The sequence below is a fragment of the Leucopleurus acutus genome (genome assembly GCF_964270905.1).
Source record: "Leucopleurus acutus genome assembly, chromosome: 19".
In the NCBI taxonomy this organism is placed as follows: Eukaryota; Metazoa; Chordata; class Mammalia; order Artiodactyla; family Delphinidae; genus Leucopleurus; species Leucopleurus acutus.
In genome coordinates, this window is record NC_139161.1 from 49,810,744 (window position 1) to 49,825,897 (window position 15,154).

General features: G+C 43.6%; 1 pseudogene across 1 annotated transcript; it reads left to right on the forward strand.

Annotated features, from left to right (window-relative positions):
• The first annotated feature begins 368 nt into the window (after positions 1–368).
• Positions 369–14,821, forward strand: LOC309976143 (proteasome maturation protein-like; annotated as a pseudogene). The gene is made up of 2 exons: positions 369–384; positions 14,411–14,821. The product of its transcript is annotated as a proteasome maturation protein-like (transcript).
• The last annotated feature ends 333 nt before the right edge of the window (positions 14,822–15,154 follow it).

A 15,154-nucleotide genomic window follows, 5' to 3' on the forward strand; every position in this document is an offset into this window, starting at 1 on the left:
GAGAACTAGCGGGGAAAGAAAGCAGGAAAGATCCCTTCTGTGTCTCCTGAGCCCTGGAGGGACTGCCTGGTGTCCCAGTGGGCAGGAAGGTGACAGGGACAGCCCAGGCCAGGTCTCAGTGACACTGCTCGGCCCTGGGCAGCAGCCAGCTCGGTCACTCTCATTCTTTCCAGATCAAAGTTTCCCCCAGGGAACAGCCCGGAACCTGACACTGGCCCGGGGTGGGGGGTTGGACCAGCTGGTGCTGTTGAGGAGGACACTGAGAGGCAGGGCATTTGTCCCCAGCTCCACAGACACCAGGTCAGCAGCCCAGGGAGGAGGCTGGAAACGCTTCCACACACCTACTCCAGCCCCAGCCCCACTCTCGGATGAAGGGCCGCACCGGTAGGTCGGGAACCCCTGGCTCTAGGCCCTTCTGTTCCAGAATCCCCAAGGACCCCAAGCCCCTCAGGGCCTCAGGGGCTCGGCTCCCTGTACCGCCACCCCTCCACACACATCAGTTCTGACTCATCCCCACCCCATCTCCCAGCAGCTCCCAACTCAGACACCCTCCAGGTGTCTGAAACATACGTTTCTCTGTCTCCCAGCACCTGCGTCTGTTTCTGTCTTTGCACCTTTCTGTCTAGACTCCGGATTTCTGTGTTTCTCTGTATTTTTTGTTCTCCCCTCAGTCCTTGCTCCTGTGTCTTTTTCCATCTCTCTGTTCCCTGGACATGAAGTGGAACCATGGAGTGGTGTGGTAGCCCTTCGGTCTGCAGTGAACAGATTTTTCCTGTTGCTGGGACTGGGCTGGGAGAGGATGGGAGAGAACAGAACCCAGTGCCCCTGCTGCAGCTAGGCCTCCCTGGTACCCTCAGCTGCTGTTGTCTGAGCCAGACCTAGGTCAGCCCCACGGCCACATGAGCAGACAGAGAAGAAGTGGGCAGAGCTGGTCTGGGGCGGGAGGCTGTGTCAGTGGGCCAGATCCCTGAGTCTGCCACTCCTCTGTCCCTCTTCCTCATTCCACACCTAGTTGTGGAAAGTCATACCACAGCCAGAGTTTGACTTCCTAGCCCCCACTCCCATGTGCAAGCTGGTGTCACACACACACACACAGCACAGGGGAGTGGCTCAGAGCATAGGACTCTGCATCTCAGTCATGGCTCACTCATCTTTGGACCTCAGTTTTCCTATCTGTAAAATGGGGATTATAAAAATAGTATCTGTGTTCTGGGATTGTTAAGAAGCATTCAATTAGTTCATGTCTGTAAGGCCCTTACAAACAAACGCCCTATGTCTGGCACATAATAAGCACCCTATCTATCTGTCTGTCTACCTATCTGTTACATAAAATTAATAAAATTAATAAATATGCATGCATGCTTCAAACTTGACTCTCAATAAAAATTACATGTTGCTTTCACCTTTATCCTGTTGCCCCAGGCTGAGCCAGACCCTGGTCACCAGCAGGTCCAAACAACCTTGATGTGAGTAGTTGTTAATTCAAGTACAGGAAAAACATATAGCTCTGGGTGTGCGCCTTTCTACAGATCTGCTTGTGGAACCACATGTCATTAATAGCAGTTGTATGACATGTGGAGAAGTCGCCATTGCTTCTGGTTGAAGAGGGTGGAAACCATCTCCTTCTGCTCCAGACACGTAGACGTGAGATTGTTAAAAATTAATGAGGGGGACGTGTCTGCAGACAAGAAACGGAGACTACTCCGTAAAAGAAAGAAGACAGGAGGCCGCAGGGAGAGAAGGGGCTGAAGCTGGCAGTCCCCAGGGACTGGGAAGAGAGCAGGGCTGTAGGGTGTGGGCCACGGTGTAAATGCTAAGCCAGGCTGGGACCTAAGCCTGGCTCGTGTCAGGACCTGTGGTGCCAGTTGTGATGATAAACCAGAGCAGCTCTGTCCACACTTCAAGGTCGTGGCAAAAACTGAAGCCACATGCCTGTGGTTGGGCCCTCAGCAGAGCCACTAGGCTTCAAGGGACTGTCCCAGAAATGTGTCATCCACATGAGGTTGGAGGCCCACAGTGGATACTTCTGAGAAAACCCTGGTCTGGAGCCCAGCCAGATACAGACCAAGCTGAGGCCACTAGCAGATGGCCTTGGGTTTTGCAGAACCTCCAGATAACCTCACAACCAAGAATCACAGAGCACTGAGGAAGCCAACAAACTTGGCAAATGGAAGAACTGATAGCTGAGAAAACAAAGTTTTAGAGCAATCTGAAAAGCCTTTAAAGTAGGTATCTTTAAGGTCCTCAAAGAAACCGCAACCACAAAACAACAAAAGGATGTCGTGAAATAAGAGTAGGACAGATGACAGAATCCATTACAAACATGGGAAATTAAAATTACAGATAATAAAAAACTGAAAAGGTGAGCTGAATATCTTAACTGAATAGAGCTGGAGAGAGACATAATGAATTAGAAGTTTCGAGTTGAGGAAATCTCCAAGAACATATGACTAAGAGATCGAGAGATGGAAGATATGAAAGAAAAAAATTAGACACGAGGAGAATAGAAACAGATGTATCCGGAACAGATATATAGAAAGAGTGATGGAGAGAATTGCTAAAGAGGTCATGGCTGAGGACTTTCCAGAAATGAAAAAAAAAATCCATAAATCCTTAGACTGGGAAAACTCTTAGCACATCCTAAGCACAGTGAACAAAAAACAAATCTATACTAGTTTCACATTTTAGTAAAACTTCAGAACATCAAGGATCAAGACAAAAAAATCCTAGTACCAGAAAACAAGGAATAAGAATATGACACCAGAGTCTTCATCAACTGGTAATGGTAATATGACACCATTACTCTTCATCAAGAGTAATGGCAGATTAAGTACATTTTCAGACATCACTTAAATGGAAAAATGAACTTGGAAAGAAGCAGTGGGTTGGAATAAGAAAGAGTGAGAAGGGCTTCCCTGGTGGCGCAGTGGTTGAGAGTCCGCCTGCTAATGCAGGGGACACGGGTTTGAGCCCTGGTCTGGGAGGATCCCACATGCTGCGGAGCGGCTGGGCCTGTGAGCCATGGCCGCTGAGCCTGCGCGTCCGGAGCCTGTGCTCCGCAACGGGAGAGGCCACAACAGTGAGAGGACCACGGACCGCAAAAAAAAAAAAAAAAAGAAAGAGTGAGCAAATAAATCAGCTAAATATATTGGCAAATCTAAATAACTATCATTAATGTTATTATGTTTAGTTCCTGGTCCTAAAATTTCAGATCACAAGAACATGGGAGCTGCAAGGGAAGAGTATGGAGAGCAGTCATGAGTATCATGTATCCCAGATGAACTTATTTACAAAACAGAAATAGACCCACAGACACAGAAAGCAAACTTATGGTTACCAAAGGGGAAAGGTGGGGGAGGGATAAATTAGGAGGTTGGGATTAACATATACATGCTACTATACATAAAATAGACAACCAACAAGGACCTACTATATAGCACAGGGAACCATACTCAATATTTTGTAATAACCTATAAGGGAAACTAATGTGAAAATTTATATATATATACACAACTGAATCATTTTGCTGTGCACCTGAAACTAACACAGCATTGTTAGTTTCAGTTAAACATTCTTCAGTTAAAAAAAAAAAAGATTTCCATGTATCAGATGCTGCTGGCATCCTCACTCACATCCTCCCTGCCTCTCCTCTGATTTCAGCTAAAGCTGCAACCAACTCTTCCTGGGGGGCTCTGGATGACAGGCTCAGTTTTCGCTCCAGGGCTTCTGGAGTTAACGCCTCCAGAGGCGGCCCTCAACCAGGGGGCATGGGAGCTGACGGATAAACGCTTCTCCCACTAGCTCTTCACGTGGACAATTTTGAGAGGCTTTCTACAGGCTCCTCAGAAGGTCCCCACTGGAACTGAGCCCAAACTGCCCACGGCAGAGACCTCAGTATCACACTCATAGTGGTGCTTTCTCCCTCCCTCACTCTCCCGGTCTCTCTCCAGCTTCCTGCCGTGATTCCCAGATCAACCTTCTAACGCAAGAGTCCTTATCACAAGTTTTGCTTTCAGTAGGACTCTGAGCTAAGACACTAAGGTTCTTGTCTTCTCCAGAAGGATCATAGAGATGCAGATTGCTTTTTTACCGAGATAGTTTACATCCATTAAGTAAATTTTGCAGATGTAAAGTCAGTGGTTTTTCATATATCCGCAAAGGTGTGCAACCATGACCGCTATCTAGTTCCAAAACATTTTCATCACTCCAAGCAGAAATCCTGTACCCGCTAGCAGCCATTCCCCAATTCCACCACGAACCTACTTTCTGTCTCTCTGGATTTGCCCATTCTGTATATTTCATATACATGGAATCATAGAACACGGGGTCTTATGTGACTGGCTTCTTCCATTTGGCACATTTCCAAGGTTCAACCATGCAACATGCATTGTGGTCCTTCATTTCTTTTCATGGCTGAATGATATTCCATTGTATGGCAGAGCAAAATATGGAGGACAGGATGAAGCTGCAAGATAGTTTGATAATCAGGAAGTAGTAACACAAACATGTCATTTAGAAATACAGGAGTAAATATTTTACTTTATTTTTTACACCAAATTCAATCAAATTCATTAACAGACATTTAAAATGCGAAACTATCAAAATGATAGAGATCAACATAGAAAATCTACATGACCTTGGGTTTGGTCTGTAGATCATGAGCTTTGAGTTTTAATACACAACACAAAAAGCCAATCCACAAAAGAAAAAAGTAATATTGTGGACTTTATAAAATGAAAGATTTCTACTGTGTAGGAGTAAATATTTCAAAAATCAACTCCAGAGGAAATAAGAAAGTGATTGCCAAAAAAAAACCCGTAACCCAACAAACATCTTTTTCTAAACAAACATTGAAGGAAATGACCTCATTCTTTATATGCATGTATAACTAATGGAAATAAAAACTAAAATTAGAAAAAGAAAAGGAAAAAACCATGGTAAATAGAAGATACAAAATAAGATGTCAAAGTAAGTCCAAATATACCCATCACAATGCATTTAAGTGACTTAAATTTACCTATTAAGAAAACGAAGTCTTTCAGAATGGATAAAATCCAATCATATTCTACTAACAAGAGCAAACTAGTTGCTAAAAAGCAACTATAATATGGAAATACTGACATAGGAAGGATGGACAAAAATATCCTTCTCAGGCAAGAACAAAAGAAAGAGGAAAGCTGTTGTGGCAATAGTGAGGTCAGACAACATAGAATTCAGAACAAAAGGCATTAAGATTAAGGTGGATACTTCATACTAATAAAATGAACAATCTGCTAACAGGATTCAGCAGTCATGAGTGCGTCAATCATGTTCTTGTTTTACTGTGGTACAAAACACATAACAAAATTTACCACCTCGGGGCTTCCCTGGTGGCGCAGTGGTTGAGAGTCCGCCTGCCGCTGCAGGGGACACGGGTTCGTGCCCCGGTCCGGGAAGATCCCACATGCCGCGGAGCGGCTGGGCCCGTGAGCCATGGCCGCTGAGCCTGCGCGTCCGGAGCCTGTGCTCCGCAACGGGAGAGGCCACAACAGTGAGAGGCCCGCGTACCAAAAAAAAAAAAAAAAAAAAAATTACCACCTTAACCATTTCTAAGTGTACAGTTCAGTGGTGTTAAGGACATTCACATTGTTGTACAATCACCACCACCATCCATCTTCAAACTCTTTCCTCTTGCAAAACCGAAACTCTGTACCCGTTAAGCAATAAATCCTCATGTCCCCCTCCCTCTAGCCTCTGGAAACCACCATTCTATTTTCTGTCTCAGAACCTGATTGCTCTAAGTACCTTATGAAAGTGGAATCGTACAGTATTTGTCTTTTTGTGACTGGCATATTTTTACTTAGCATAATGTCCTCAAGGTTCATCCACATTCTGACAGTGTATGTCAGAATTTCCTTCCTTTTTAAGACCAAATAATATTCCACCGTATGTACGTACCACATCTTGTTTATCCATCCTCCATCCATGGACACGGGCTGCTTCTGCCCCGTGGCTATTGTGAATAACGCTTCTATGAACGTGAGTGTGAACGCATGTGTCCATCAGTAGTCAACCAATGGTCACTTACTGAAACCTCACTGTCTTCTAGGTATGGCTCCAGGCGTGGGGAATACAGCAGTGAACAAGACAGCAGTCTGCCCTCCAGAGGCTTATATTCTAGTGGAGGGACTCAATATGCACACGAATGGTGCAGTCACGTGACAGCAGGTGCTGGTCAGTGCCATGAGGAAGATGAACCCTGTGGTCCATGAGCGACTGTAGTGAGCTGGGGGCTGTTTTATCCAGGAGGGTCTGAAAAGGCCTGTCCAAAGAAGGTGAAATTTGTGTTGAGACCTGAAAAGTAAGATGGTGGCTAAGACCTGTATAGGAAAGAACATTCCAGGCAGAAGCAGCAGCAGGAGCAAAGAAGCCCGAGCCTGGATCCAGTCTGGAGCGTTAAAATGCTTTGAGGACGGTGAGGCCGGTGGACAGCAGAAAGATGGGCAGAGGCTTGAGGACAGAGAGGGAGGCAGCGGTGAGGGGGTGGGTCCATATGAGGGGTGGCCTTGAGGGCAGTGGTGCAGGGGAGGGAGCTCTGGAAGGTGTCAAGTAAGGGGAGGACCTGGTCTCCTTTACTGCCACGTGGAAGGTGGATTTCAACAGGGCCAGCGTGAAGGTGGGGATTGCAGTGAGGCATGTACCTAACTCAGCCCTGAAGTGGGGAATGCCAAAACTGGTAGCTCTACAAGGAGAAGTTGAGAAATCTATTAATCACAGCGGGCAGTTTTAACCTCTGGGTGAAAGAGTCTCTCAGCCCCGCCCGTGTTGCCCTGTAGCCCCCACTTTTTCCCCGGCCCCCTGCGGCCATCCCTCCCACGCCTCACCCACGTCTTCATATCACCTCTCTCTTCTTCCCAGAGCCTCTAGCGCCTCCCAGCCCCTGAACGTCACTGACGGTTCTTCCAGGCCCTAACATCCTTCCAGTGAGCCCCCAGCCTTCCTGGCCTCTCCCAGGCTCTCCCAATTCACCTCTTCCCTCCTACGCCCCCTATTACCCCTTTTGGAATCTCAGCTCCTCTCACCTCCTTAGTTCCTTCCATTCCCAGTCTCTCCCTAGCAACTCAAATCCCCAAATCATCTCCAGTTCTCTTTCATAGCTCCCCTAGTCCTTGCCTAACCCTCCCAGACACTCAGTCTTTTTATACCCCCAGCCCTGAACCCCACCAACTTCCTCCCATTTCCCAGAGTCCCTCCAGGACCCCCCGCTCCCCGTTTGGTCCGTCTGCTTAGAGACTCATTTTCTAGTTCCTCATGTGGGACCAGAGCATCTTTATTTATTTTCCATTATTTCCCACTTGCCAGAAGGGCCCTCACACTGAGACCCTTGGTTGGCCAGATATGAGTAAAACACAAACACGGTTTTAATGCCACCTCCAGCCACCCCCGGACCCAGTGAGGAGGAAAGGCAGGGTCCCCCAGGCTCCCTTTCATTTCCTACCCCAAGCAGGATGAGAGCATGCTGATCACAGGGTGGGGGCAGGGCCCATCCTGGCAGCCAGGGAGCTCCAGGTCCAGCCAGCGGAGGCTCCTAGCGGCTGCCACCACACAGACCCAGCCAGAGCATGGGGCCTGCTGCAGCAGGTGGCCACAGAGCGGGGGACCAGAGGGGTCTGTTTTTGGAAGGGCTGTGATTTATCAAGATGGCCAGCCCTGGTTGCCTCCCTTCCCATCTGTCCTATCACCACGCAATTCCTCCAAATTCCTCCCAGCTCCCCCATCCCTTCCCAGACCCCCAGTCCCTCAACCTCACCCATCCTCCCAGTCTCTCCAACCCTCCACAGGGCTTCCTAGTGTCTGTCCCACCCCCCCCATTTCCCCTCCGGTCCCTGCCATTTCCCCCAGGGCCCCAGACCTCCACCTGGGTTAAGGCTAGGGGACTGGGATCCCCAGAGGACTGGGGCTAAGAACTGATGTGCTTGTGTGTGAGAGGAAACTACCCAAGGCAAGGGAAAGAACCATCATAGAGGAGTAGACCAAACATTTCTGCGGCTCACACAGGAGTAGGAATAGTCCCTGTTTCCACCAGTCAGAACGGAGAGGCCTTGTAATATACCAAGCATTGGGTAGAGTCTTCAGATGGGTCATGCATTTCAACAAAACGAAAAGGCAACCCATGGAACGGGAGAAAATATTTGCAAACCACATATCCAAAGGGGTTGATATCCAAAAAGGATAAGGAATGCATACAACGCAAGAGCAAAAAAACCTCAATTATAAAATGGGCAAAGGACCTGAATAGATATTTTTCCAAAGAAGATATACAAATGGCCAATATGAAAAGATGATTGACATCACTAATTATCAGAGAAATGCAAGTCGAAACCACAATAAGATATCATTTCACACCTGTTAGGATGTTTATTATCAAAAAGACACGAGGGACTTCGCTGGTGGCGCAGTGGTTAAGAATCCGCCTGCCAATGCAGGGGACACGGGTTCGACCCCTGGTCCAGGAAGATCCCACATGCCACGGAGCAACTAAGCCCGTGCGCCGCAACTACTAAGCCTGCTCTCTAGAGCCCAAGAGCCACAACTACTGAAGCCCACGCGCCTAAAGCCCATGCTCCACAACAAGAGAAGCCACCGCAATGAGAAGCCTGCGCACCGCAACGAAGAGTAGCCCCTGCTCGCCACAACTAGAGAAAAGCCCAGCGCGCAGCAGCAAAGACCCAATGCAGCCATTAAAAAAAAAAAAAAAAAACATGAGATAACCAATGTTGATGAGGATGTTGAGAAAAGTGAATTCTAGCACTCAGTTGGTGGGAATGTAAACTGGTACAGTCACTATGGAAAACAGTACAGGGGTTCCTCAAAAAATTAAAAATAGAACTACTATATGATCCAGCAATCTCACTTCTGGGAGATTCACATCCAAAGGAAATGAAAGCACTGTCTCTAAGAGATAACTGTACTCCCATGTTCGTTGCAGCATTATTCACGATAGCAAAGATATAGAAAGAACCTAGGTGTCTGCTGACAGATGAATGGATAAAGAAAATTACACACACACACACACACACACATATGTGCGCGTACACACGCACACGATGGAATATTATTCAGTACCTCGAGGGGTGGGATAGGGAGGATGGGAGGGAGGCTCAAGAGGGAGGGGATATGGGGACATGTGTACGCATGTGGCTGATTCGCTTCGTTGTGCAACAGAAACTAACACAGTATGGTGAAGCAATGACACTCCAATAAAGATCTATTTAAAAAAAAGAAAGGAAGGAAATCCTGTCATTTGCAGATTCATGGATGAACCCGGAGGGCATTAAGCTAAGTGAAATAAGCCAGACAGAGAGAGACAAGTACTGCATAATATCACTTACACGTTAAAAAAAAAAAAGTCCAACTCATAGAAACAGAATCCAGTGGTGGTTGCCAGGGGCTGGAGAGAGGGGGGAATGGGGAGAGGTTGGTAAAAGGGTACAAACTTTCAGTTGTAAGATGGATGAGTTCTGAGGATCTAATGCGCAGCATGGTGACTACAGCCGATAACACACTATTGTATTGTTACTCTCTCAGCAGACCTTAAGCTTCCCCCCGACCCCCAACAAAGGTAACTGTGCGGTGATGGACGTGTTAATTCGCTTGACTGTGGGAATCCTGTCACAATGTCTGTGTATATCAAATAATGTTGTACACTTTAAATATATTACAATTTAATTCGTCAACTATACGTCAGTAAAGCTGGTGGGGAGGGGAATAAGGATGATGCATTAGTAGTAGGGCTAATTAGTCCCAAAATAAAGGCTTCCTGCCATAACAAAGTATGAAAAGAAGCCTGAAAGGACAACCTGAGTCACAGGTGAGTTAACCGTATGCCAGAACAACACCCAGCACTCTTTAAAGGAATACAACAAAACACAGCACGTAAGATTCAACAAGATAAAATCCACAATAGTCAGCACCCATTAGAAAATTACAAGACACATGTAATGAAACAGAAGAATCTGACCCGTACCCAGGAGAAAAACAAATAATAAGAAACAGACCCAGAAATGACAGAGATTATGGAATTAATAGATAAAGACTTTAAAACAGCTATTTTATTTATTATTTTTTAAAACAGCTTTATGAGAGTATAATTGCTTTACAATGTATGTTAGTTTCTGCTAAAACAGCTATTTTAAATCTTAAAATATAATCAAGGAAAATCTGGCCATGATAGGGACAGAAATAAAAGATATATAAGAGACCAGGGCTTCCCTGGTGGCGCGGTGGTTGAGAGTCCGCCTGCCGAGGCAGGGACGTGGGTTCGTGTCCCGGTCCGCGAAGATCCCACATGCCGCGGAGCGGCTGGACCCGTGAGCCATGGCCGCTGAGCCTGCGCGTCCGGAACCTGTTCTCTTGCAACGGGAGAGGCCACAACAGTGAGAGGTCCGCGTACCGCAAAAAAAAAAAAAAAAAAAAAAGAGACCAAAATGGAACTTCTAAAGCTTAAATACACAATATCCAAAATGAAATATACACTGGATGGGCTTAAGAGCAGATGAAATATTACAGAAGAGAAGATCAGTTTCCTTGAAGAAATTGCAATATAAGCTACCCAAGATAAAGCACTACGAGAAAAGACACTGAAAAAGAAGTCAGCAGGGTCGTGGTGGGCTGTAGGACAATATCAAGCAATCTAACATATTCCAATACAAACTGGAATCCCAGAAGAAGAGGAGAAAATGGGGGAACAGAACAAGTATTTGTTTGTTTATTTATTTATTTGGCTGCGCCAGGTCTTAGTTGCGGCATGCGGGATCTTTTAGTTGTGGCAGGTGGGATCTTTAGTTGTGGTATGTGAATTCTTAGTTGCGGCATGTGGGATCTAGTTTCCTGACCAGGGATTGAACCCAGGCCCCCTGCATTGGGAGTGCGGAGTCTTAGCCACTGGACCACCAGGGAAGTCCCCAGAACAAATATTTGAAGAAATCGTGGCTTAAAATTGTCCAAATTAGATGAAGACTATAAACCCATAGATCCAAGAATCTCAATGAAACCCAAGCAAAGAAACAAAGAAAACCACACCAAGGCACATCGCAATCAGATTGCTAACACCAATGATAAAAAGAAAATCTTAAAAGTTGCCGAAAAGATTCGACTTCTAACCAAGATGGAATAATGAGGATTGGATTTCCCCTCTTACTGAAACAATCTAAGAACAGACAAAATATATGAAATAACAATTTTCAAGACACTTGATTTCAGGCAACAAAGGACAGTGATCTCTGAAAGATGGGGAAAAATTAGGTGAACTCTACAATTGCTCCAGTTCACGGATTTGGATGTACTATTGTAAGGTTCTTATGCTATACATGAGATGGTATAACATCACCGTAACCTATAAACCTGAAACCAACCAGTAACAGCAAGCTATAGCCAATAAACTAACAAAGGGGATAAAATGGAATCATAAGAAATATTTGATTGATCCAAAGAAGTCACAAAAGGACGATAAATGGGAACAAGTAAAGTGTGAAATAAGAAGAAAATAATATAACAAGCAGAATTTAAGTAGAAAACAGAACAATAAAGTCAGTTATGTCAGAAATGAATTCTAAAGCTGATTCTTTGAAATTATCTATAAAATGGGGTGCAGGTGGGGGAATATAGGCAGATTGATCAGGAAAAAGGAAAAGGAGGGAAGACACAAATTATCAGGAATGAAAAGAGGACATTTTTACAGATCCTACAGACATCAAAAGGATAATAAGGGAATATTATGAAATACTTCATGCCAATAAACTTGTATAAATTGTATACCTTCTTTGAAAGACACATGCTATCAAAGTTCACTCAAAAAGAATAGCTAACCTTTCCAAAAAAAAACAGAAACAAAAAACTCAAGGCACAAATGACTTCACAGATGAATTCTACCAAACAGTTAAGAAAGAAATACTAAAAATTGTGCACAGACTCTTCCAGAAATCTGTAGAGAAGGAAATACTTCCCAACTCACTCTATGAGGCCAGCTCCTGGCCTGGTTTTTCCTGATACCAAAACCAGCTAAGAACATTACAACAAAACTACAGAACAATATCCCTTATGCACATAGATACAAAATCCTTAACAGGATTTTAGCAAATCAAATTCAGTAATATATAACAAAATAAGGCATCATGACCATAAGGGGTTTATTCCAGGAGTGCAAGCTTGGTTTAACATTTGAAAATTAATCAATATAATCCAAATTAACAGTGCAAATAAGAACTACAGCATTCTCTCAAAAGACGCAGAAAGAGCATTTGACAATATGCAACATCCACTAATGATTTAGGGGGAAAAAAACCACCTCAGCAAACTAGGAACAGAAAGGAACTTCCTCAGCCTTACAGAGGACAGTCAAGATAAGCCTATAACTAACATTATACTTTAATATAAAAGGCTGAATGCTTTTCCCCTAAGATTAGGGGAGAAAAAAATCAGGATATCTGATTTTTTTCCTCCCCCAATTTCAGATATCTGTCTCACCTCTTCTATTCAAAACTGTACTGGAAGTCTTAGCCAGTGCAATAAGGCAAGGGAAAGAAAAGGCATACAGATTGGATAAGAAGAAGTAAAAGTCTTTGTTCACAAAACATGATTGTCCAGGTAGAAAATCTTAAGCAATCTACCAAAATACTACTGTAACAACTAAATGAATTTAGCAAGGTCTCAGGATCAAAGGATCAAGGTTAATATACAAAACGCAACTGTATTTCTTTATATTAGTGAGACATTAGTGGGACATTGAATTTTTAAAATATCATTTACATAGTATTTACAATAGCAGACAATGCAATACCATACACAATAGAGGAAAACTCAAAACACTTAAGAATATATTTAACAAAATATACACCAAACATAGAAAATTACAAAATATTGCTGAGATAAATTAAAGAAGTTCTAAATAAACAGAGAGATATACCAAGTTGATGAATCATAAGACAGTATTATTGTTGATTCACCCCAAATGGATCTGTAGAGTATAACTATCCCAGTCAAAATTCCTGTATGCTTTCTTTCTTGAAAATTGATGAGATAATTCTAAAATTTAGCCAAAAAATGTTTTAAAAAGAAGAAATATATTAGAGGACTCAAACTACCCAATTTTGAGAGCTACCGTTATCAAGATAGCTCAGTATAAGGGTACAGAGACATCAATGGCACAGAATAGAAAGTCCATAAGTAGGCTCACACACACAGAGTCAAGGCTGGGACATGGGACCTGGGACCCTTTATTGGAGTGCTTGCACTTGCAGCTGGACAAATCTCACCTCCTCTCCTGGAGCAACCGAATACAAAGAAACTATAAGGGACTAAAAATAAGTTCATGCATGTGCAGTTGGGGCGAATTATGAACAATAAGATACAAAGAGGCCACAAACCAACTGCCACTTCTGAGGTGCTGGGAGAAAAGCAGGGTACTACGCATGATCCCTGCATACAGCACCACAAAGGGGTTGGTGGACCACCTAAGCTATACCTCCTGCCCAACACATGGACCCACCCCTATTGTTATCCAATTTAAGGAGCCAGCTCGCGGCTCCTCCAGGAGTAAGCAAGGGCACCTGTTGCTTGTTTTCGCTCCTTCCTGATGAAGCCTGAATTTCTCATCTGGCCTCTTTTCAATTTCTATTGATTAAAGAGTCCAAGGACCCGAGTCCGAGTCCGTAGCAAATTGATTTTCAACAAAGGCTGGAAAGTGTGAAAGGGATTGTCTTTGCTACAAATGGTGCTGGAATAACTGGATACCTATATGCAAAAATAAAATGAACCTTGATCTGTACCTCACACCATACCCCCAAATTAATTCAAAATTAATCATAGACCTAATTATAAGAGCTAAGACTATAACACTTCTAGAAAAAAACATAGGACAAAAATCTTTGTGATCCTTTTTTTTTTTTTTTTGGCCGTGCTGCATGGCTTGCAGGATCTCAGTTCCCCAACCAGGGATTGAACCTGGGACACAGCAGTGAAAGCCTGGAATCCTAACCACCAGGCCACCCCCTTGGCAAGTACTACTTAGATAGGAAACAAAAGCAAAATGATAAATAGAACTTTATCAAAAATAAAAAATTCTGATCTTCAAAAGATATCATTAAGAAAAATGAAAAGGCAACCCATATTTGCAAAATACATTTATCCAGTAAAGGACCTGTATCTAGAATGTACAAGGAATTCTTAAAACTCAATAAAAACAGCTTACTTTTTTTAATGGGCAAAAGATGTGAACAGACACTTCACCAAAGAAGATATATGAATGGAAAATAAGCAAATAAAATGATGTTCAGCATTATTAGAACTTAGGGAAATGCAAATTAAAACCACATGAAATGGAAGTGAGCAGCAGGGCCGGCTGACAGTAATGGTGCTGAGAGGCTCTGTGCAGGGCGACTTGGGCTTGGATCTCAGCTAAAGGACAGTATTCCAGTTACTGAACTTTCAGCAAGTGGACATTTTGAAAGCCATGATCTTCTTGGAAAAGGTTTTCTTCTTGTGTGAAAAATGAACGTTTTCCCAGTCATCCTCTTAAACTGTCAGAAATAAAATTTCCAGCTCAACCAAGACAAAATGAATTTTTCTACACTGAGAATCTCTGGGGTCTATTTGCTCCACTAAATTTACAAATGGAATTCAAAGCAATGCAGCATCTTCCATTTCTTCCAAGCTCAAACCTTTCACTGGATATTTGAGGAATAATGACGAGCCTATTGGATTTGAAGATATTTTTAATGACAAATCACAAAGTGAACTAATGGGAGAACCACACTTGGTGGAATATAAACTGAATTTCCTGTAACGCAGTGTGCTATTCATGAAAACAGAGGGACTTCTTGTTTATAGTCATCTATTTACTATAATTTGGTGTTCACAACATTAAAAGTACTGACACATTAGAAAAAAAAACCAACAAACCCACATACACATACCCTGGAGTGGCTAAAATTTTTTAAAACTGACGATACTAAGTGTTGTCAAGAATATAGAGCAACTGGAGCTTTCATCCATTGCTGGTGGGAATGCAAAATGGTGCAGTCACTCTGGAAAGTAATTTGGTAGTTTTTTTTTTAAATCAAGTTAACCATATACTTACCATATGAACCAGAAATCCCACTCTTAGATATTTACTTAA